Genomic DNA, 25,677 nt, shown 5'->3' with positions numbered 1-25,677 from the left:
TTCTTTGGAGAAAAAAATATGAAAAGATTATCTGCAACACAAAATCCTAATAAGTAGCAGTAAGACACAGGAGAAGTGAAGAAGGCACAGAATTATAGAATTTAAGATGTGGAAGGCTCCTTGGAGGCCATCCAGTACAACTTGAAGGAATCCTTACCTTAATAGGTAAGTGGCCATGTGGCCTCTGCTTGAGGGCCTCAAATGAGCAGGAACCTACTACCTGTGATGGCAGCCCCTTCCATTTTTTTGCATAGTCATTATTGTTAAGAAGTTTTTTTTTTCCTGACATTAAGCCTAAATTTGCATTTTCCACTGCAAAATAATCATAATGATAGCTAATGTTTATATAATTCTTTCAGGTTTGTTAAGCCTTCCTCATAAATTATCTCATTTTATCCTCATAATGACCTTATGAGATAGGTGCTATTATCCCCATTTTACAGATGAAGAAATTGAAGCTGACAGGTTAAATGACGTGCCCATGGTCATACAGCTAGTAAGGGAATGAAATCAGATTTCAACTTAGATTTTCCTGACTTCAGGTCAAGTGCTCTATCCACTATGCCGCCTTTCTTATTATACCAATGTACACTTGAATCTATCCGAGAGCCGTGATAGACTGGCCTTGAGCAGACCTTCAGCCTATGGAGAGCAAGTCTGAGCTGTAGATGTTGTCTTTGAGGTCCTCTCCTACCAAGGTCTAGCTAGACTGAAGGTGGGCAGACCCCACACTAAATCATGGATGTGGAAGGAGAAGGAGCAGCCTCTGCTTGCTAAATTCTCTTCTGTATGGTAAGATATTCATATTTAGGGCTGGAAGAGAGCTGTGCTCCCAGAGAGAGCAGCAAGAAGGAAGGCTCATTGACTCAGTTTTGCATTAGCCCTGGGGTTGAAGTATCCAGATTAGTGAATGAATGGAAATCCCTCTAACCCATTATATCTAGCCATCCTAAGACAGTCCTTCCCATCCACCCATTCAGGGCATCTTGCTTTCTGCTTTTGGTATTCAAACCCAGTGCTTTCCAGTGTATTCAAACCCAGAGTATATAAAATGTGTTTCCATAGTTTACTCTGGAACAGCAGGGGAAGGGAACAGGAAAGTGAATAAGTATTTAAACAGCATCTACTGTGTGCCAGGTACTGCTAAGCACTTTACAAATATCTCATTTGATCCTCTTAAAGGTAGGTGTTGTCATTATTCCCATTTTAACAGTTGAGGAAACTGAGGCAAACAGAGGTTAAGTGACTTGTCCAGGATCACACAGCTAGTTAAGTGTCTTAGGCCAGATTTGAGCTAAGGTCTTCCTGATTCTAGGCCCAATGCTCTACCCACTTTGCCACCTACCTAGCTGCCTCCAATAATTAAATCAATCCTTCCACTGCTACTAGAAAAGATGTGGCAATCTTCTCTATGATTTCTCTGACCAAAACTCCCTTCCCCAATCTGGATTCCCTATTGTCTTCCTTTATTAAGATGTAAGTTTCTTAAGGTCACGGACTAATTTACTTTATCCTTATTACCTAGTTCAGTACCTGAAGCCTACTGAATGCTTAATAATGCTTTTTAATCAATTAATTAATTCATTCTCATTTTATAGATGAAGAAATTAGGCCCAGAGGACAAAAGTCTCTTGCCCAAGATCACACAGGTAGTAAGTAGCTGAGGGGCCAGGGGCTCTTACTGTGATCCCTTGGGACCACCTACTCTTTTCTTCCTGGTCCATGCTGCCTCCTTATTTGGCTGTCCTGAGCCTTAGCCTGCAAAAGGGAAAGGGACATCCCATGTGTCAGCATGAGGCAGACCACAGACTCTACTTGTGTTTCTTTGAGGTTTCCATTTCCCACTGACTCTCATTTCCATGGCCTCCATGCTTCCAGGTTCCCTGAGAATCTCTATTTCTGGCTGGCCAGGCAGGAGGATTAAGCAGGAATCCATGGGAAAGTACACAGAGAGGAAGGTTTCCATGCCACTGGGACAGACCTCCTATGGTTAGGTTGGATGCTTGGTCATCTTTCCAGGACACAGCCAACCTGGGGGATCATCCTGGGGAAAGTGATTTCCTCACAGTCCCATGCTGAGTGCCTGGAGTCCCAGCAAACCAAGGGAAGTGGAGAACCTTGACAAACGAGCCAGTCATTAGGGAGAAAATACCTCATGTCCAATTAATTACAGGCACCAGAGAGCTTCATGTTCTCACATGGACCTTGGCCTAGGACCATGGGAGGCAGCAGGATTAGAACCTGGAACCAGAACCTTTATTCTCATTTCTATAACTCTTAATAGTTTACATAGGTCCTGTGAGGTATAGACCAAATCTCATTAGCTCCATTTTACAGATGAGGAAACTCAGGGTCAGAGAAGCAAGAAGACTTACCCAGGTTTATAGTTATGGAGAAAGACTTCTGACTTCTCAGTACCTTCTACTATTTCACACTGTCTCAGTGATGTCTTTGCCTCCTGAGCCACCAGCCTGGCCTTCTTATCTTTGTACTGTTTCTGAAGGATGTTAGAAATGATGCCCTCTTTCCCCTTCAAAGAGGACATTATATCCTATTGACTGGCCTTTTTGTGACGTTCATACTCTACACAATATAACATGAAGCATTGGTCGAGACCTCCAAGAAACATAAGGAAGGGACATGACCTAGGTTCCTTCCATCCTTGCCTCTGCCGCTTATGGCCTGAATGACTCTGGGCAAGCCCCTTAAACTCTCTGGGTCTCAGTCTCCTCCTTTGTGAAAGGATGGTGCATGTGTATGGATTAGATGGTTTCTGAGTTCCTGTTCAGCTCTAAATTCCATTATTCGCTTTGCTTTGGTGATTTAGAGATCCAGAGATATCATTGGTCTAGAATAGGGTGGGGAACCTGCAGCCTCGAGGCCACATGTGGTCCTCTAGGTCTTCAGGTGTGGCTCTTTGACTGAATCCAAACTTCACCAAACAAATCCCCTTAATAAAAGCATTTGTTCTATAAAACGTGAACTCGGTCAAAAGGCTGCACCCAAGGACCTAGAAGGCCGCATGTGGCCTTGAGGCCACAGATTCCTCACTCCTGGTTTAGAACTGTATCTAGAGGGCGACTGAAGCTTTGGCCCAGGGAGCTGAGATGTGCAGGGTGCTGGAAACTTTTGCAAGTCCTTTAACATCATAGAAAAAACTGAGCTTAGTATCTACTAAGCACAAATGACACATTAAAATAGGAAGCTGTTCCAAGGCTTCCCCACTATTATAAGATCATAGGATCATGGGCATATCATTTGAAGGGATCTCAGAGGTTATTCAATCTAATCCTCTTATTGTGTTTTATTTTTTCAGAAAAGACTTCATGTAGAACTCTCCCATTTTACAGATGGAAAAATGGAGTCCTCCAGCTACACTCCCTGGCCCAATCATCCCCCTTCCCCTTTAGTCACCAAACTGTGGTCTCTCTAAAAAATGACTTCCCCCTACCTAAGGTTCTCTGTAGCTCTTCTCCAGCTTAATTGAGGAAATATTTTATGCTGCTCACCCCAGACTTCAGAACGGCTGGTTTTGGTTCAACCTTGGCCTCCCCTGTTTGTCTGATGGGGTGGCTGTGAATCTAGGTGCTCAGTTTTGGACACTTACCTGGGTTGAGCTCTCCAGAATGGAGATGCAAAGCTTTTAAGGACCGGGGCAGGCAAACAGCAAAACAGAAACAAACTGGCTTCCCATGAAGTAGTAAGAAAAGAAAGAGGCAAAAGCAATGAGTAAATAAAGGGAGCTTAAAAAATGAACCTGATGCACAGTTGGGGGGGTTGTGAACTGATCCAACCATTCTGGAGAGCAATTTGGAACTATGCCCAAAGAGCTATAAAACTGTGCATGCTCTTTTATCCAGCAATACCACTGCTGGCTCTGTATCCCGAAGACCTCCAAAAAAAGGGAAAAGGACCTATTTGTATAAAAATATTCATAGCAGCTCTTTTTGTTATGGCTAAAAATTGGAAATCAAAGGGATGCCCATCAATTGGGGAATGGCTAAACAAGCTGTGATATATGACTGTAATGGAATACTATTGTGCTATAAGAAATGACAAGCAGGATGATTTCAGAAAAACCTGGAAAGATTTAGATGAACTGATGTATAGTGAAGTGAAGAGAACCAGGAGAATACTGTACACAATTACAGCAATATTGTTCAATGAAGAACTGTGAATGACTTAGTTATTCTCAGCAACACAATGAGCCAAGACAATCCCAAAGGACTAATGATGAAGCATACTATCCACTCCTAGAGAAAGAACTGATATTGATTGAATACAGACTGAAGCATGCTATTTTCACTTTTTTTCATTTTTCCTTTTATTTGAGTCTTCTTGTACAAAAAAACTAATATGGAAATATTTTACATAATTACACATGTATAATCTCTGTCTGATTGCCTAACGTCTTAGGGAAGCTGGAAAGGAGGGAGAGAGGGATAGAATTTGGAACTCGAAACTTTAAATAAAAATGTTAAAAAAAAGTTCTTAATGAACCTGCATTGCCCTGGAGTAACCATTTTCCTGGGGGAATGGATTTGAAAACTCTCTCTTGAACTCTTTGGGGGAGAGACAGATTCATTTTCAATGGAGTTTGATCTGGCTCCTTGGATTCATTGGTGAGACCAATTATAGAACATTTTGTACGGCAATTACTGGCATTAAAACCCTTCGGTTCCGTCTGACAAATTTTAGTAGTAATTGAACAGAAGAAACCATCAAAGGAGAGGCTATCCAATTGAATTGGCCCACACACTGAACTGTAATTTCTAATGCCCCTGAAATGTTGGTCACCTCTTGGATTTATTTAGCAAGAGCTGAGCCTGGGGACAGACCTTGGCCTGGAAAACTTGCTTGGGGTGAGCTTGGTGGCATAGTCCCACCTTGTTCTCTTCCTCAGCAGCAGCCTTGTAGTATCTCACCCATGGAACTGATGTCCCATAATTTTTGCCTCCCCACTATGGGGCTTTGTGTCCCAAGTTCTAAGATCTTTCCAGATATCTTATTCAATTGTTTGCCTCAGAGGTGTTCTAGGGGTATTTGCCTTCAGTGCAGGCTTGTTAGTTGTGGGTTTGGCTCTGGTTTTGCAGAGAGTGCTGAGATCTCTCTCCTCTTCTTTTCACATTTGAATGACTGAGGAGAGCAAATGGTACCTTCTTGAAGACATGCAAGGAGATGGGTGTGGCTAGTAATTGGCAGAGACTGGATTAATAGGACTAAGAAAGAGGTAGAGGGCTCTTGAAACCCTGCACAGAGGAGATGGTCCTGATAGTATTACACAATTAGAGAATCCTAAAGCTTCATCCCTTTGCCATGAAAAAAAATGCATTTTGGAGGTGGAGAGAGAGCCAAGAACAACACTGAATGGTGGAGGCAGAGAGAGAGAGAGAGAGAGAGAGAGAGAGAGAGAGAGAGAGACAGACAGACAGAGACAGAGAGACACAGAGAGAGACATAGAGAGAGAGACAGAGAGACAGAGACAGAGAGAGAGAGAGAAAGAGAGAGAGAGAGAGAGGGGGGAGAGGAAGAAAATATAGTATTATATGTACACATTGATACCAAATATGTATAAATTACTTTCTGGGGAAAGGCATTCTTTAATAAAAATGATTTATGCTGAATGAGGGGCCCTGCCAGAAGAGCCCTCATATTTGGAACTCCAAGTGGCTCTGGGGATCAGCGTATTCATCCTTGGGACTAAATGTCTCTGCTTTCTTATCCTTCTTTTTATGCTTTTCTTTGTAACATCATGAATTTTATACATACAAGGGAGAAATTGATCTCAGTATCCTGGGGAATCTTAGGCAAATATTTTCCCAGGTTTCCTGACTAGGGGCTAAAAGCTCAGAGAGGTGAGAAAAATCACCTGCAGGGCACCCTGGCCCCTTGTATCCACCAAACAAGCATTTATTAAGCATGTATTATGTGTTAGGCACTCTGAATCTTTACTCCTTCAGAACTAAGCAGAGAAAGAAGAAAACCTCAGGGAGGATAGGCTGGTCCTTCTTCCTGCCCAGAGGATGCATTCCAAGCTTTATTTCTCCTCTTCCAGAAGCTGGAAGGAGCAGTTGGTTGGCACAGAGGGCTGGACACTGGATCTGGAGTCAGGAGGATCCTAGGATCAAAGATTCAGAGTCGGAAGGGATCCTAGAGGTTACTGAGTCCAACTCTCCTCATTTACAGGTGAGAAAACTAAGTCCAAGAGAGGTTAAGTAGCTTGTTCAGGGTTACATAACTAGTAAGTGTCTGATACAAGTTGTTAGTGGAAGAAGTGGGATTTGAACCCAAGTCCTCCCATTCTAGATCTAGCACCTTTTCCATTCCAGTGATTCTCTATGGCCTCCAAGATCCAATATAAAATCCTCTGTTTGGTGTTCAAAGCTCTTCATGACCTAGCCCACTCCTACTTCTCCAGTCTTCTTACACCTTACTCCCCCTACAGGTACTCTTCCATCCAGTAACACTGGCTCCTGGCTATTTCATGAACAAGATACTCCATCTCTTGACTCTGGACATTTTCTCTGGCTGTCCCCTATACCTGGAAGGCTCTCCCCTCCTCTACGCTGGCTACTGACCTCCCTGGCTTCCTTTAAGTGCCATCAAAAATTCAGTCTTTTGCAGGAAACCTTTCCCAACCCCTCCTAGTTCTAGTGCCTTCCCTCTGTTAATTATTTCCTATTTATCCTATATATAGTTTGTTTGTACATATTTGTTTGCTTAACGTCTTCTCCATTAGATTATAAGATCCTTGAGGGCAGGGACTGTCTTTTGACTCTTTTTGTATCTTCAGCTCTAAGCACCGTGCCTTGCCCATAGCAGGCCCTTAAAAATGCGTATTGACTGGCTGACTATAATACCAGATCTGGGTTGGCCATTCAGTTAGCTGACAGTGGATAAGACACATCATCGTGGCTCTAAGTCTCAATCTCTTCTCCTATAAAACGTGGATGATGATGCTTCACAGAGTTATGATGAGGTAAGCCCCTAAACAGATGTGACCTACCTATTCTGTGACTTTTTCCTATGGACTGCAGCATCTGAAATGATACCTTCTCCCAATCTAAAAGCAGATGTTGAATAGAGACAATGTCTTTGGTCTACTTCCTTGTATTACTTCCCAAGGCAGTTTGGGAGTAGGGGAAAGGTTTATTTGTCTCCTTTTTAGTTTGTGAGCCTCTAAGCATGTCCAACTTCAACGAGCATTATTAAGAACTAAGATTTTCCCTTTCTTTGCTTGCTTCACCCTAAGTAGACTGGGCTATTTCTGCCTACATAGGGACAGGCTTAGAGCTCAGCAGGGTTTCTACTTTGTTTGGCTGTGGCTGCAGGGAGTTGAATACCTAGGAAATGGAGAGAAAAAAATGGCCTCTTTTATTTTTCCAAATGGAAGCTATCTATCTTCCTGATGCTACCCAAAAGCAAAAATCCCATATCTTTTTTCATGCAAATGCACCAGAGCAATTGGATTTTCACTGAATGTGGCCTACAGATTTTAATTTACACTTTTTCAATCCAGTGAGACAAACGTGAGCATTAATTAGACTGTGGTGGGCCACATCAGTTGATCAGGGTTCCCGAAGGAAGAGATCCATTCTGGACCAGATAAACAATGCTTATTTGCTGAGTGGATTGCCCTCTGGCCCCTCTGCAGTCCAGTAGGGTTGCTGAAACTTTAAGAGTAATTCTTAAAGCACAGCACTGGGTTTAAGAGAGGTAGAGGTTATGAACAAAATAGAGCCCATCTCCCTTCTCCATACCTTTCCACAGTCTGTTGCCTAGGCCTGGAATTTCCTCCCTCCCTCCCTCCCTCCTCATCTCTCCATCTTAGAAGCCTAACTTCCTTCAAAGCTCAGCTCAAATACTTCCTTCTATATGAGGACTTTCCTGAACCCCTAGTTGCTAGTGCCATCCCCCACTTTTGAAATAGTATTTTATTTTTTCCAGTTACAGGTAAAGACAAATTTTAATATTCATTTTTTAGAAATTTTGAGTTCCAAATTTTCTCCTTCCCTCCCTTCATTCTTCCCAAAGACTATAAATAATTTGATATAGGTTATATATGTGCAATCATGCAAAAGATATTTCCATGTTAGTCATGTTGTGAAAGAAGAAACATATCAAAAGGGGAAAAACTATGAAAAAATAAAGAAAGTAAAGATAGTATGCTTCGATCTGCATTCAGACTCCACCAGTTCTTTCTCTGGTTGGGAATAGCATTTTCTGTCATGAATCCTTTGGAATGGTCTTGGATTATTGCATTGCTGAGAATTAAGTCATTCATAGTTGATCATGAGGCCCATGTTTCAGACTGCTTCCTGAGTTTGGCCCATAAACTGAGGGGGAATTGAGTAGCTGATCAGAGGGGGATTGCAGGGATCTCTTTGCTGGTGCTGAGGCAGGGATCTCTTGCTTTGCCTGTGCTTGGATGTGGGTCACAGTTTTTTTTCTTTTTTTTAGTGAGGCAGTTGGGGTTAAGTGACTTGCCCAAGGTCACACAGCTAGTATGGGTCAAGTGTTTGGTTTGAGGCCGGATTTGAACTCAGGTCCTCCTGACTTCAGGGCTGGTGCTCTATCCACTGTGCCACTCAGTTGCCCCTGGGTCACAGTTCAGGGTGGCGGTCCTGGGGCAAGAAGTGCTGGCATGGTGGAGCTTGTAATGGTGGTGTAGACAGAATCCTCCTCGTAGTTCTAAGGCAGAAAAGAGTGCTTGTGGTCACTCATAGACCAGAGCACAGGCCAAGAAAGACGTAAACACCTTGCCCCTTGTCATGCCATCTCAGAAGAACTGAAAATTTACAGGTCCCTAGAAGTATCTCTGAAAACAGCTGCACAAAACCCCCAAAGCTACATTTGCCACACTGGAAGCAGATTCCTACCTTAACAAAGAGTTTACAACTCAACTAATTGGCTGGGATCATGACTAAACCTCACAAAAAAAGTTAGACCATAGAATCTTTCTTCGGTGACAAAGAAAATCAAAACATGCAACCAGAAGAAGACAACAAAGTCAAAGCTCCTACAACTAAAACCTCCAAGAAAAATATGAATTGATTCTGGGCCATGGAAGAACTGAAAAAGGATTTTGAGATGCAAGTAAGAGAAGTAGAGGAAAAATTGTGAAGAGAAATGAGAGTTATGCAAGAACATCATGAAAAACAAGTCAACAGCTTGCTAAAGGAGACCCCAAAATACTGAAGAAAATAATATCTTAAAAAATAGCCTAACCCAAATGGCAAAAGAGGTCCAAAAAGCCAATGAGGAGAAAAATGCCCTAAAAAGAAAAACTGGCCAAATGTAAAAGGAAGTCCAAAAGCTTACTGAAGAAAATACTTCCTTAAAAATTAGAATGGAGATGTGGGAAAATTGGAACGCTAATACATTGTTGGTGGAGTTGTGAAATGATCCAACCATTTTGGAGAACAATTTGGAACTATGCCCAAAGGGCTACAAAAATGTGCATACCCTTTGATCCAGCAATAGCACTTCTAGGGCTATATCCCAAAGAGATCAAACAAATGGGAAAAAGACCCACATGTACAAAAATATTCATAGCAGCTCTTTTTGTGGTGGCAAAGAATTGGAAATTGAGAGGATGCCCATCAATTGGGGAATGGCTGAGCAAGGTGTGGTATACTATTGTTCTATAAGAAATGATGAACAGGCTGACTTCAGAAAAACCTGGGAAGACTTATATGGTCTGATGCTGAGTGAAGTGAGCAGAACCCAGAGGACTTTGTATACAATAGCAGCCACGTTATGCAATGACTAAGAATGTTAAACTAAACCTTTCTCAGCATTACGAGGATCTAAGACATCTCCAGAGGCCTCGGGACGGAAAATGCTGTCCACATCCAAAGAAAGAACTATGGAAGTCGAATTGCTCTCACTTATTTTTACCTAAAGTTGGATTTTGTTTCATTTTTTCTGATGGTTCCTCCTATTGGTTTTAATTTTTACTTACAACTTCACTAATGTGAAAATATGTTTAATGGGTATGTAAATGTAAAGCCTATGTCAGCTTGTGCGCCGTCTTGGAGAGGGTAGGGGGGAAGAAAAAGGGAGAAAAAATTTTCAACTCAAAAGCATATGGAAAAAAAAATTAAAAAAAAATTAGAATGGAGTAATTGGAAGCTAATGACTTTATGAGAAATCAAGACACTGTAAAACAAATCCAAAAGAATGAAAAAATAGGAAACAATATGAAACATCTCATTGTAAAAACAGTTGACCTGTAAAATAGATCCAGGAGAAAGAATTTAAAAATTATTGGATTATCTGAAAGCCATGGTCAAAAAAAGAGCCTAAACATCTTTCAAGAAATTATCAAAGAAAACTGTTCTGACATTTTAGTACCAGAGGGCAAAATAGAAATTAAAAGAATCCATCGATCACCTCCTGAAAGAGATCCCCAAAGGAAAATTTGTAGGAATATTGTAGCTAAATTCCAGAGTTCCCGGGTCAGGGAGAAAATGTTGCAAGCAGCCAGAAAGAAACAATTCAAGTATAGTGGAAACACAATCAGAATACCACAAGATTTAGCAGCTTCTACATTAAGGGACCGCAGGGCTTTGAATGTAATATTCCGGAGGGCAAAGGAGATAGGATTACAACCAAGAATCACCTACCCGGCAAAACTGAGTATAATCCTCCAGGGGAAAAAAATGGATATTCAGTGAAATAGAGGACTTTCAAGTATTTTTGATGAAAAGACCAGAGCTGAATAGAAAATTTGACTTTCAAATACAAGACTCAAGAGAAGCATGAAGAGGTAAAGAGGAAAGAGGAATCATAAGGGACTTATTAAGGTTGAACTGTTTACATTCCTGAATGGAAAGATGATATTTGTAACTCATGAAACCTTTGTCAGTATTAGGGTAGTTAGAGGGAAAATTGTGTTGTGTGTGTGTGTGTGTGTGTGTGTGTGTGTGTGTATGTCTATATAGATAGATAGAGGGCACAGGGTGAGTTGAAGATGAAGGGGTAATATCTGGAGAATAAAATTAAGGGGTGAGAGAGGATTATACTGGGAGGAGAAAGGGAGAGGTAGAATGGGGTAAATTAAAATTATCTCACATGAAACAGACAAGAAAAGGCTTTTACAGTGTAGGAGAAACGGCGTAAGGTGAGAGGGAATGAGTGAATCTTATTCTCATCGGATTTGGCTTAAGGAGAGAATAACATGCACACTCAATTGGGTATGGAAATGTATCTTACTCTACTGGAAAATGTGGGGGAAGGGGACAAGGGAGCAGGAGGAGGATAGATGGGAGGGCAGATTGGGGAAGGGGGTAATCAGAAGCAAACACTTCTAAGAAAGGACAGGGTCAAAAGAGAGAATAGAATAAAATGGGGGACGGGATAGGATTAAGGGAAATATAGTTAGTTTTTCACATGACTACTATGGAAGTGTTTTGCATGACTACACATGTATAACCTGTATCGAGTTGCTTGCCTTTTCAATGAGGGTGGGTGGGGAGGGAGGAAGGGAGAAAATTTGGAACCCAAAGATTTAAAAACAAATGGTAAAAAAAAATATTTTCACATGCAACTGGGAAATAAGATATACAGGCAATGGGATATAGAAATCTATCCTGCCCTACAGAAAAATTGAAGAGGAAAGGGATAAGAGAAGGTGGGGAGAGATAGAAGGGAGGGCAGATTAGGGGAAGGGGTATTCAGAATGCATGCCATCTTGGGGTGGGGGGGAGGGATGAGATGGGGAGAAAATTTGGAACTCAAAATCTTGTGGAAGTAAATAGTGAAAACTAAAATAAATAAATTATTGAAAAAAGAAAAACAAAAAACATGATCTTGAGAAGGGGTTCATAGGCTTTACCAGACTTCCAAAAGGGTCCAGTGCACAAAGGAGGTGAAGAACCTCTCTTCTAAGAAGACCATTCATTCATTCAGTCATTCAACCTTGATATTATAGAAAAGAGCTAGTTTAGTTTAAAAGAGCTAGAAAAGAACTCAGCTCTTGAAAGGAAAAATCTGTTTACCTTACTCTTGCTTGTTTCAGAGTTCAGTTGGGGTTGGTGGCAGGAAGTGTATTTCTCTTCCTTCCACCATTAACAATGGTACCTTTCAGCATAGCAACTCACAAACTATGCTTAGCAGAGAGAAGGCCAAGGATGTCCACTGTAGAGGCAAGTTGAGCAAATAATAGGTTCACAGGGTTCAGAAGTATAATATGCCCAGGAGATATGTTATGCCCAGAGGGAGAAGCATGAGGGTACCATGAAAAGAGAAGAGGCATTAGGTTACTGTGATGCTGGAGATGTGGGTTGCTTTCACCATATATGTGTGCTTCTCTAATTATCAACTCACCCAGTGTACCTATTATTCTCACTGACCCTGTGTATATTTGTGGAAGAGTACACCCTAGGTTTATGGTGGAGAAGTTTTATATCTTCTATTCTTACTATGTAATTTCAGTAAATGCATTTACTTTGAATTAACTGCAGCTTTTGACTGACTATTGAAAGTGAGCATATCAGTGGGGACTAGTGAGCTATAGTCTTAGGACTGAAGATCCATAAAAAACCATGAACGTGCCCCAAGAGTACCCAACCTATTAGTGAATATTAGGGATGGGGTGGGCTTAGAGGGGGCACCGCATAAGTAATTATCCTGAAGTAATACAGTTAGTAAGTATAAGAGCCAGGATTCAGATCCAGGTGTGCTGACCTCTAGTTCAATGTTCTGACTAAACCAAGCTATCTTTATGCCATTATGCCCATGACCGTGGAAATAGTGAGCTCCTAAGAGGATGGGATTAAGGTTGGGCTTAGGGGAAGGTTAAACTAGCCCCTGTCACTGGTAGCCACAGGTTATAGGCCTTCTATGGATCAGCCCTCTTGGTGAGAAGAAACAATAGCCCCAGATTCCATTTCTGTCTGGGCTAATAGTTCACTCTTCAGACTTCACTTCTTCCTTGGGCCTGAAAGGGCTACCCATTACCCATATAGACCCCAGGATGCTAGGAGCCACCCGGTAGCAGGTAATAAGCCTCCAAACCCACTTGGTAGTCTTTTAATAGATTAAAAAAGTTTGTCTTGGAATGGAGGTGGCTGGTGAGCAGGAGCTGACATCAGCCAAGTCCTAGCTAAGAACCTCTTTCCAGGTCAAACAAACTTACTTCTGAAACAGGCCATGGTAAGATTCCAATTCTGCTTGTTGTCCAACTATTCAGTGAACTGGGATCTCGAGACTGCCTAATATTCTCCTTACAGCTCATCTCTGGCCCAGATCTGTGCTTCCTGAGAAAATCAGAGGCCTGAGTGAGAGGCTCCCCTTTTCTCCCTAGTCTGAATAGCTTTGCTCGGCATTGGGGCTATGGTAATGCCTTCCCTTGACCCCCAAAGATACAGAATCATAGATTCAGCCCTAGGAGAGACTATGGGGATCATTTAGTTCATCTCCCTGATTATAGAGAGGAGGAAACTGAGGCCTAGAGAAGGAAATGGATTCACCCAGGTGGTAAGTGGCAGAATTAGGTTTTGCACCCAGGTTTTAGGACTCAACATACAGTGCCCTTTCCACTTCACTGCCCTGCTTCCTGAGCCTTTCTGCTTTCACCCTGGGACCCAGACTATGCTGGGGAAAGGGACCTCTGTGATCCAGTATGACTCTTGGATCTATTGTGAAGGTGCCACATCAGGACCTTCTGGTTATCTCTTTACCATGGCTTTGTCATTACAGCTCTTGGACATCCCTCTCCCATCCTCTGTCTTGTGCAGCCAGCCTTTTTCTGACCACTAGCCTATGTTATAATAAAAAAAGAGGCTGGATTTTAATTTGTGTAATGTTTTTGGCTTTTTTTTTTTAAAGAAAAGCCTAATTAGGAAGCCTGTTAAATGCCCGCAGTTCCAATATAATTCTATTAAATTCTCCCTGTAAAGTTAATGTTACAGACTTTTTAACAGATGTTTTAATTAGACATTGTTATTAAAGAGAATACTGTAGAAATTAAAGTCAGACCCTAAATGTGTTAACAAAGGCACTTTTCTCGAGCTGCCTAAATGGTAGCATCAGCCTGGCAAAGAGCTTTCAACAGCAGGTCACAGAAAAGGGAAAAAAAAGAGTATAAAGGGGAAGAAAACCCACTGAGGGATCCTATTTGCTTAGCAGAAGAGGCAGGCAGCCCATATTTCCCTTCTACTTGCCCATTCACCTGCCCACCTGTATGCCCTTTGGCTGATGCTTAAACTGACCCTGAAGGATGAAGACAATCAAACTTGGGTACTAGTCCCCTTGGGCAGTTAGCTCCTTTTTTGTATGTTAGTTATTCTATCTTTTATATTATGATTATTTCAAAGAATCGCAGAATTTAGAATTGAAAAGGACCTTAACTAATCAACAATGATTTAAAAATACTATATACCAGGCTCTATTCTCGGCTCTGAGGACACAAAAGCAAAAATGAAAAATTCCTGCCCTTGGAGAGATTACATTCTACCTTAAAGATCATCCTCATCTTTCTATAGGGTTGGGAACTGAGACCCAGAGACTAAATGATTTGCTCAAAGCTGCACAGTAAGGCAGTAAAAAGCAAAGGCAAGATTCAAATTGAGGTCCTTTGACTCCAAATCCACCACCCTTTAATCTCCAACCACACTGTAAACTTATAGGTGCACAATTCCAGAGCTGGAAGGATCTCAAAAGTCATCTAGTTCAACCCTCTCATTTTCAGAATGAGAAAAATGAAAGAAGCTAGGAAATTTAAATGGCTTTCCTAAGACTGAGAGTATGATCTTGTATATTAGATCACCTTGAACCACAGTAGATGTTTATTCAATGTTTGTTGAAGGCGAGTCTTGTTGAGTGTTTAACCTAGTGGGTGAGACATGCTACAGAGACCAGTATCATGAGCTCAAATTCCACATCAGTTCATCTTTCCCATGGCCAGCTAGGTTTCCTGTTCACGTCTTCTTTTTGCCACCAAGGGTTCATTCATCTCACTCATTCACACCTTCCTGAGAACAGGCTAGTCAACTTTGGGTGGCATCAATGTGAAAGCAAAATTCAATTAAACAGATATTTGTTAAGCACCTGGGGTCAGAAGATCACAGACTTAGAGCTGGGGGTGCCTTGCAGGACACATAAGCCAATCCTCCCACTTGACAGATAAGGAATTGGAAGCTCAGAGAGATTAAAAAAGGAGTAGGCAGTAGAGCCAAGATTTGAATGCTGGTCTTCTGACTTCAAATCCAGTGATATTTCCACTTGTTCTGCTTCATTCTACTGAGAGCAAAACCCTTTGCTCTGAGTGTAGGAAATGCATTTAGATAACACACAGTTTCTAATCTCTTATGGAACTCATAGTCTAGTAGGCAGCTTTGACACACAAATAACTAGAATGCAAAATAATCCTTGGTCAGTTAAGTAGCATAGTGGATAGAGTGTCCAGCCTGAAGTCGGGAAGACTCATCTTCCTAAGATTAAATCTGGCCTGAGACACTTGCTAGCTGTGTGACCTAAGCAAAGCACTTAACCCTTTTTGCCTCAGTTTCCTCACCTGTAAAATGAGCTGGAGAAGGAAATGGTAAATCCCTTCAGCATCTTTGCCAAGCAAACCCCAAACTGAGTCAGGAGGAGTCAGACGTGACTGAAAAACAACTGAACAAACAAGGCTTAAGGAAGGGGGAGGGAATAAGCATTTACATAGCACCTACAGTGTGCCAGGCACTTTACAAATACTATCTCATATGATCCTTACAATAACCCTGAGAGGTAGATAGATGCTGTAATCATCCCCATTTTGCAGTTAAGGTAATTGAGGCTGGCAGTGACTTGCCCAGGATCACACAACTGGGAAGTATCTGAGGAAGATTCAGCATATTATCTGCTATGCTACCAGCTGCCTCAGGAGGTATATGGCATAGAAATTTGAAGGGGAAAAGATCATTACCAATTCTGCGAGCTGGGGATTCAAATACTGAGAGATTTTAGACAGAGATCAATTTTGATCTGTACGTCTGCCTTAGAACCAGGCAGGATGCAGTCAGGACTTTCCCACCCTTCTTCCTCCTCTTTTACCATTTATGCATGACTAATTACCACAGAGTACAGTAATAATTACTCCTATCATTAAATACACAGCCAATTAACTTTGTTGTAAGCTTTATTTGATTACAATACTGAACTCTGTTAATATATGCTCAGTCTTAGTAATTTGTTGTGCTCATTCAAAACTTAAAGAAATTACAAGAGAATGTTGGCCGGTAGAATAGTCACCTTGGAGAAGAGCATTGATTGATAGACCATGTTTTCCCAGAGCTTTCCTTTGGCAAGTATAGAGACAGGAAGTGGATTTGTGATCTCATTACCATTTTTGTTGTCGTTTGTCTTTCATTCTTGAAGAGGACCATGACATCAGAAAGATGATGCCATGACTTGCAAGTGAATTGGATTTAAGTGAGGCAGGGCTGTGCAAGGTCACCAGCCTCACTTTCTCCTCTGGAGCCACCTGGGTTCAGTGGCAAGATGTAGATCAGGATGACTGGAGATGGTCCCCTTTCATTACCATAGGGTATTCCAGGATGAGGAAACTCCTTTTACCAACAAAAGCTGCTATTGTCTCAGCAATTCATAGGATCAGAGTTGCCTAGTGAACACTGAGAAGCTAACTGACTAGTCCAGGGTCATATAACCAGTATGAGTCAGAGGCAGAATGTGAACCCAGGTCTTCCTGGTCCCCAAGCTGGCTACAATAAGTACTTAGTCTCTCTGTCATGCTGCCTGTCCAGTCTTGTCTTGATCCTTCTCTCACAACCCTCTGATCAACCAAGATGATTGGTGATGGGAATAGCCTACGCTTAGAGGACCTCTTTGAGGGATCAGACACTGCCATTTATGGCAAAAGCAGTTGCCTAGAAGATATGTATCTGCCTATTCCAATCCCATTTGTTCTTGGGTTTCTGCCCCCTCCCTCCGGTCCTCTCCTCTTCCATGACACTTTTCATCCCAGAAGTCTCTGATCCCCAGCCTCAGCTGCCTGAACTCCTGCAGCACATTACACAGTCCAATATTCAATCAAAACCAGTCAAGTATTGCTTCCTAATTCTTCTAAGACTACCTTGACTCTTCAGCAAGAGATTCTAAGGTTCATGAAGGCAGGGGAGGGACCATATCTTCTGTTTTCTTTCCCCGTGGTGTCTATGTAGCGCCGGAATCAATATCTTCATGGCTGCCTGGTTCATGCTCACTCAGGCCAGCTCTTCTCTAAGTCCCTCGCCTCTGAAGGCCTATTAGTCTGGAAGGACTTCAGCTTTTCCTTGTCTACTGTTGATGCCCGTAAGATCACTGAGACCAAGAGCTTGGGTTAGATTATAAGTTAGCCTCACCCTGGGGTGACTAACAGATTCAATGACACCCTCTAAAGGTTGGTTTCCTTGTCCACTTTCCAAGTCTGATAGGTTGGGATTATTTAAATAAAGCCTATTTCTGTCCCATGACCCAGATATTTCTGCCATAAGCACTTCAAAAAGCTGGAAATAATTTTTAAAAAAGGAGTATGGCAAACAGAGAGAAGCCATGCAGTGGGTCTCAGCTGTGAGGTCACCAACATCCCAAGGTGGCACTGTAGCCTCATTTTTAAAAGTTACTTGTTATTCTATAATAGATGGATCTGACATTTTGATTTCTTCCTCCTCCCTCTCCATCGGATGGGTGATGTTAGTGTCAAACCGAGGAATTACAAAGCAGACAGCAAGAAAAAAAAGTCAAGGGGAGATCCTAGGAAGGAAAAGGACAGGCTCAGTGGCCACCTTGTCCCAGAGCTCGGGGGCTCAGCATCAGATGCCCATTCCATTGGAATACAGATTCCAGACTTTTTAGGAATAGGTTGGGTTCGAATGTTTCCTAAAGCCGAGGATAAGACATGATTAGTTCATTTGGGAGGAGGCAGCATGGAAGAGTGGAAATATACCCGAATCTGGAAGTACAAGGCATAGGTTTAGAATTCTGGTTTTGGTCATTGTTAACTGTGTGATCTTGGGCAAGTCAATTTGGGCCTCCTTTTTTTCCTCTGTAAAATGAAGAGTATTGGATTACATAATCATTTAAAGTCCCTTCCTATGTTTAAATCTAAACATTCACCACTTAACTTTGCTGGGACTGCTTCCTTACCTGTAAAGTGAAGAGGTGAGAAGAAATGGCCTCCAAGGTCCCTTTAAGTTCTATATCTATGATCTTATGCTTTTGTAAGTCCTGTCTGATTTGTGCTTGCTGAGCAACTGGGAACACTTTACCTAACTGAGTGTCCCTGACAACTCTCTAAAACTTATGTTTCAGGCTGCACTGGCTGAATGAGTTGCCACAGTGGGGGCGCCTTATACTCATGAAGTCACAGGTCACACATCCTAGTCTGCTCCCTCCTCTTCCCTCTCCTCCGAAGGCAATGAAAAGAATTCAGGATCTAGAGTCAGGAGACTTAGATTTCCATTCCAAATGGGACATTTACTAATAGAACTCCTTTGTGACTAGGAAAACTACTTAACTTCCCTGGCCTCCAATTTTCTCATCTGTAAAATGGGGATGTGTGTGTATACATATATTATATATACATACATACATACATAATATATACGCATGTGTGAGCGCACATACATAACTTCAGAGGGGAGTTGTAAAGAAATCATATTGTGAACCTTAAAGCACTATTGAAATGAACTCTTATCTTGTTGTGGAATATGTATCCTGGAGTTTAGTGTTTCTCATAATGCCCGGTCACATTTTGGTCCTTTTGCTTGAAGGCTGACTTTACTTTCCCGCAGAACTACTTCTCTGACATTATGTACTGCTTACTTCCTAAGGTACTGTGATGGAAACAGTTCTTCCTAATCATCCCTCTCCCCTCCGCCTTGCCCCTTCCTCCCTCCCCTGATCCTGCCTTGTCCCACCTCCCCCTGCCCCAGAGTCTTTTCCTCAATTGTCTTTGCTCGGTGGGTACCTAGGCAGGTTACCTGAAGGGAGACAGAAAACTTTGTTGTGGAAACTTTCACCCAGTGGAGACAACATTCCCTCCTCCAAGTATGAGGCAGCTAGGTTGTGCCATGGTTAAAGTATTGGGCTAGGTGTCAGGAAGATATGAGTTCAAATACAGCCTCAGACACTTATTAGCTGTATGATCCTGGGCAAGTCACTTAACTTCTATCTGCCTCAGTTTCCTTATTTGTAAAAAGAGGATAATAATAGCACCCACATTCCTGGGTTGTTGTGAGGACCAAATGAAATATTTGTAAAGTGTTTTTTGCAAAACTTCTCCTGTCTGCCTGCCATAGCTTCCCCTTTTCATTGCATGGGCGACATAAAGGAGGGGCAGGAGGAAATGAGGTTCAGATGTTTAGCTCTGAACAACAGTTGAGTCAAATCCAATAGGAAACTCTGTCTCTATAAGGCAGACAAGAGGGGAAGGGAGAAAACAATCTCCCAGAGACAATTGGCTAATTAGCTGATGTAAAAACTGACACAAAACAACAGAGATGGCAGCTCAATGAGAACCCGGCGTGGCAATTACCCTCAGAAGCCACAGCTATCCCAATTAAAAGTAATTCTGGGAGTGCTGCCATTAATTACAGAGGTGGGATTGCTGCAGGCTGCAGTGGGTCCTTCCTTCTTTTCTTTCCTTTTCTTTCTTTCCTTTTTTTTTTTTTTACAGCCCACATTCCTGATGTGTTCAGAAAATGCTAACATTTGCAAATCGCTGGCTTATGATAAATGGAATGTCGAGAGTCAGCCCATAGGTTGGGGCCTGGCTAGATTTCGAGGCACCATCCCGGCTTGCCGGCCTGCCTGCACAGCCCTGACCCTCCTTTCACACCCATTGATCACAAGCAGTGCCCATGACCAGCCCTCACAGACTCTTCAGCTGCAGGGGGTGGGGGGTGGGGGGTGGGGTGGGGTGGGCAATGCCTCCAGCACTGATTTCTGCTCCTAAAGCCCAGGCAGGGCCCAGAGTCACCTGAGACAATTGCAGGCTTCTTATCCATCTTGGACCCACAAGAACACTCTTTCCACCCCTCTAAGCTCCCCCCCCACCCCAAATATGGGTACCTGGGAGGAAGATTCTCACGGTTTGGCTTAAGCTCTCTGAGACTCATTTCCCTGTTGACAGCATCTTTTAAAATCAATGATAACCTAATTTTCCCACTGAGCCTTGCAGGAGGCATCAGCAAGCCGCAAGAAGCTAATGGTGGGGGATCAAGGATTCTCAAGCCAATGGTGATATGAGAAAGGGCCTAGAATAGACTTGTGGTCAGTCCGGAGGACTGCACGGTAAGCCAGGAAACCCAGTTTTCCCTGGATGCTTCCGGGCCCTGTGTGCAAACTAAGTCCAGACTGGGAAAATGCAAAAGAGTGAATTTAGTCTCCGCTGTTGTTTTGAGGACTAGTTATTGTACTTGTCCTTTTCAAAACCACTGGGTGGTCTAACTGAATCTGGATTTATTTTGGCCTCAAACCCTTTGGTGGGCGAAATGGCTTCTTTGTGTGTGAGACAAATGCCCTGGCTCCTTTGGGCCTCTCCAAGGTAGTTGAGGATTGGTTTTGGCCCAGACCTGTCATTTTTCACTGGTATAAGAAATTCCCTATATCAGTAGACTGACCACTGGACCAAAGCTTGTATTCTTAGTGTTGCCTGGGACATTTAGAGCTTAGTTTCGCACAACTAGTTTGTGTCAGACACAGAAACATGTTTGTCTTTGACCCAGAGGCTATATCTCTGTCCACTAGGCTATACTGCCTCTGGGGAGAGTCTGAGTTATAAAAGGGGAAAAATAAAAGAAGGAACAGCAGCTACTATTTCTAGGACTTATAAGATGTTTTCATTATAGCCAGATAGGCAGCTGAAGTGTAAGAAAAGAAGATGCATCCGTTCTCCCAAACATGCTGTGCTGCCAAAATATCTCGGGGGAGAATTCGATTATTATTAATTTTACAAGATGTCATGAGGGAAGTGAGTCTCAGGGAGCTTAGGCCAAACTGTAAGAATCCTGTTCCCAGGTGCTGGTGTTTGGGACAGGGGACATCTAATCCAGGAGGCTGGAGAGAGTGCTCCTGTGAGTCCAGCATGGATGAGGAGCCCTAAGATGTTCTGTGACTTTATCACTACAGGGAAAGTCCCAGTGTGGGCATTCCCTCTAACAACTGGTACCTGTCCATGCCTTATTAAAGAATCTCTAGGTTGTTGCTTGAGGGGCACAGAGATTAAGTGATTTGCCTTCCTAAGTGACTTGAATGATCTAATAAGCATCAGAAGTGGGATTTGAACCTATGTCTTTCCTGATCCTGAGTCCAACACTCTATCAGCTATGCCAGGATGCCTCTGACTAATAGGCTGGGATTGGGGGTACAATTTTATATTCTTCCCTTCAAGGCAAAATTGGCCAGTAATGGTGCAGGAAGGTCATATAAGTATCATCATCACTATTTTTCAGATGAAGAAACTGAAATAAGTGATTTGCCAATGGTAGGAGGATGACATTATCTCTATCTCTATCTCTACCTCTATCTCTATCTCTATCTCTATCTCTATCTCTATCTCTATCTCTATCTCTATCTCTATCTCTATCTCTATCTCTATCTCTATCTCTATCTCTATCTCTATCTCTATCTCTATCTCTATCTATATATCTATCTATGTATCTATCCACCCATCTATCTATCTATCTATCTATCTATCTATCTATCTATCTATCTATCTATCTATCTATCTATCTATCTATCTATCTATAGTGTCAGGAAGATTACCAAAGGTTACTGAGTCCAATCCTCTCATCGCATAGATCAGCAATCTTAGGCCCACATTAAGTGACTTGCCCAAGGTCATTCAGCTAGTAAGTGTCACAACCACTACCCACATCAAGGTCTTTCTTAATTAGAATGCTCTTCCACTTCATCTTTGTTTCTTGGAATCCTGAGCTTCCTTCGAAGACACAGCTCAGGTGTCATCTCCTACATGAAGCCTTCCCCTAATCTCCCAGTTGTTAACACCCTTTCTTGAAATAACTTTGTATGATTTTATATATAAGTTGTATTCATTCATTCTCTGGAGACTATAGTGTTCCTTGACTCCCAGACATTAACAACATATGAAGAATTTGATATTGAAAAGATAGGGACTTGTTTTAGGGAGCAGGTGAAGGTCCTTAAAAAGAAAACAAAAAACTACCAATTGTCAAAGATAATCCAGGCTGCTTTGTTTAATTCTGGGCTGAGCTCATTGTTTATTTGCAGTGTCCAAGAGAAACACACATACATACATGCACACATGTAAGTGAGCTCTATAGGTTATCCATCCAACTGCATACCATTGTCTCAACTCTCACCCTTCATCCACTTTGTTTTTCCTGAGTAGATGGTCTGTCTGGATTTTTTTGAGAGAATATAGATCTCACCTAGGCTTTAGGTAATATTCTAGGGTTTGGATGCATTTAGCACACGGACATTTGCAGACAGGAATAGCTGGAGGACCTCAACTTGAAGTGAAATTGAGGCTTATCCAAAGGGCAAAAGAGAGGTGTGTGGTGGGTGTGAACATGTTGCAATGCATTACGAAAAAGGAATCATGAAGGATGAGTGGCACTTCCCTCTCTAGACCTCAGTTTTCCTCATCCTTAAGTTGCCCAGGATGGAGGTACTAAACATTGACTTCTAAGGTCCCTTTCAGCTTGAATATTCTCCAAGATGATTCACTAATTGATTATTTTTAGGAAATAATTTGAAAATTTCCCCTTTTATGGATTATAGATGCATAATGTATATGTATGTATGTATGCATGCATATATAGTTACATATGCCTATATATACATATAGATGCTGTATATATGTATGTATGTGTGTATTATATATATATATATATGTATATATACATATATATATTTATATGTATATTCCCTTTGAAAAACAAAACCAATTTCCATTTCAGATATGTTTGTCATTGCTCATTTTCGTTTCCAAGGAATCTTTTCTCTCAGGAGCTCAAGGCGCTTTATCTAAACTTGGAAATTGTTTTAATTATATTGCACCTGCAAAATTTAATGACTGCCCCTGTGCACCTGAAAAACTGGTGCTTATGTACAAAGGGGTATTTCCTGTCTGGAAACTGGGTAATTGCTTCCACAAACAGTAATTACATGCACAGTTACCTGATCTGTGTATACACAAACACCCCTTTGTGTGTGCATAATTACCCAATTTGCATATGTAAAATTCCTCTTTGTGTACTCAAATGTGAGCTGCAGCCCAGAGGACCCCAGGCAAACCTGCTGCCTCAGCCAAGGCAGTCTCCTCAGCCTTGGGGGTCCCAAATGCCACATCTGGTCCAGAGTTCTAGGGCCTACAAGGTATTGGTTAGGCAACAAGATAATTTGGACTTCTCCATGACTGAACAACTTAACTGCTACAAGGAAAAGGGAACTTGGCTTGGAATTCAGGAGACCTGGGACCGTGGACTCACACACAGAAACCACTTGCCTAGAATTGCCTTGGGGCTAAGTAGAAGGTTGGTTTAAGTCAAACAATTGATTTTGTTTTGTTTTGTAGTATAGTGTGGTAGAAACATCCCTGACCTTGGAGTCAGAAGATCTGGACTGAAATTCTGTCTCTGCCATTAAATCTACAGGTATCAATTTCCTCCTCCGTGAAAGAGAGGAATGGGACTAGCAGACCTCTAAAGTCCCTTCCAAACGGACATCTTTGATGCTGCTTGACCACTTAGCGATGAACTTGCCTATGATTTTGGGGAAGACACCTAATCTCTCCAAACCTCAGGCTCTTCATCTAGAATATGAAAGATTTGGGCTAAACAGTCCCTTCCATCCAGAAAGAATCTCTCACCTAGTTTCGGAAACATTGCTGCTACATGAAGAGATTCTTGGATATGAAGAGGAAATATTCCTAAAAATGCAAGTAAATGTTTAGAATTCATTATCTAGGAAAGGCAGGGAAAGAGCTATTAGGGTGGCACAATAAGGAAATGGAGAATTAAGGAAAATGTTTTTGAGGAACTTCACATTGCTTTGACTCATAAATGTCTTCTCACTGGTTATCCCTCATGCCTGAAATCCTCTCCTTCCTCATCTCCATCTCTAAGAATCACTGATTTCATGATTGTACATGTATAGCCTATATCAGATTGCACACTGTCTTGGGGAGGGAGGAAGAACAAAAAATTAGAACTCAAAATCTTGCAAAAGTGAACATTGAAAGCTATCTTTGCATGTAATTGGAAAAAATAAAATACTATTAAATGGGGTAGGAAGAAATTAAGAAATCACTGATTTCCTTCTAACCTGAGACCAAACAATACCTTCTGCAGGTAGCCTTTTTGGGTCCTGTCAGCCACTAGTGTTCTTTTCTTGAAGATTGCCTTCCAATTCTATATTTATTGATTTATGTGCATATTGTCTCCTCCATTAGAATGTAAGCTTCATTAGGGCAGACTTGTTTGTTTGTTTTGTATCCCAGTGCTCAGTATAGTGCTTAGCTCATAGCAATTGCTAAATAAATGCTTAATTGATGCCAGTAGCTCCTATGTCTATGACACACTAGAGTCTGGCCAGTGTTTTCCTCACAAGAACACTGAGAGAGTACTATTATCTTTGTTTTAGAATTTGGGAAACTGAAGCCCAGGACAATGAAGCTACTGAGGAGTGAGCAAAAGCTTTAAACTCATAGGATTGTAGGATTTTGATCTCAAAGGGATAATCTAGACCAGGGGTGGGGAACCTGCAGCTGCAAGGCCATATGGAGCCCTCTAGGTCCCCAAGTGTGGCCCTTTGATCGAGTCCAAGTTTTACAGAACAAATCTTTTTATTAAGGGAATTTAACTTGGACTCGGTCAAAGGGACACACTTGAGGACCTAGAGGGCTACATGTGGCCTCGAGACTACAGGTTCTCCACCCTTGATCTAACCCAACCTTCTCATTTTGCAGATAAAGAAACTGAAGCCCAAATTGGGACTTGCCCAAGGTCGCCTAATAACAGAAGAGTCAGAATTTGAACCCAGGTCTTGCCAATGAACTATACCACCAGACCCTCAATCCCAAACACTTTCAATTCGTGGAGAACGGGCTGTGTGTTTGAATGCTCAATCTCAGAGCAGCAGCTGGATTTGGAATTATAGGAGTGAGGTTTGAAACCTGCTTCTGGAACCTACCTTAGTGGTGTGACCTTAGTCAAGCCCTTTCACTTCTCTGAATTTTGGTTCCTTTGTGTGAATAATGGAGGGGTTTGCTTCTCGATCTTAAAGTCCTTCCAGTTCTGAATCTACAATCCTCTGACTTGGTTGGGCTGTGGTGGAGAGAATGCTAAGGTGGAACAGAAATGTTTTGAAAGCACAGCCTTCCCCACAGAGAACAAAATTCTTAGAAACCACTACTGGTCATGAAACTGAGTCACTGGGAAAACTGCTGGGCACTTTGGCTCCAGTGTTATTTTCCTTATATTAACCTCTCTAGGCCTCTGCTTTCTCATGTTTAAAATGAGGAGGTTGGGGTGGATCAGGGATTATTAATCCTTTTTTGTCATAATCTCTTTTGATAGTCAGGTAAAACTGAGGGTCCTTTTCTCTTAAATGCATAAAATTAAATACATAGGATTACAACAGACACCAAAAGTTAGTGAAAACAAAGATGCCATTTTTTACCATCCAAGTTCACAAACCCCCTGC

Source organism: Phascolarctos cinereus, unplaced genomic scaffold (assembly GCF_003287225.1).
Source record: "Phascolarctos cinereus isolate Bilbo 61053 unplaced genomic scaffold, phaCin_HiC Scaffold_2;HRSCAF=192, whole genome shotgun sequence".
Taxonomy (NCBI): domain Eukaryota; kingdom Metazoa; phylum Chordata; class Mammalia; order Diprotodontia; family Phascolarctidae; genus Phascolarctos; species Phascolarctos cinereus.
This window is presented reverse-complemented; position numbering follows the sequence as displayed.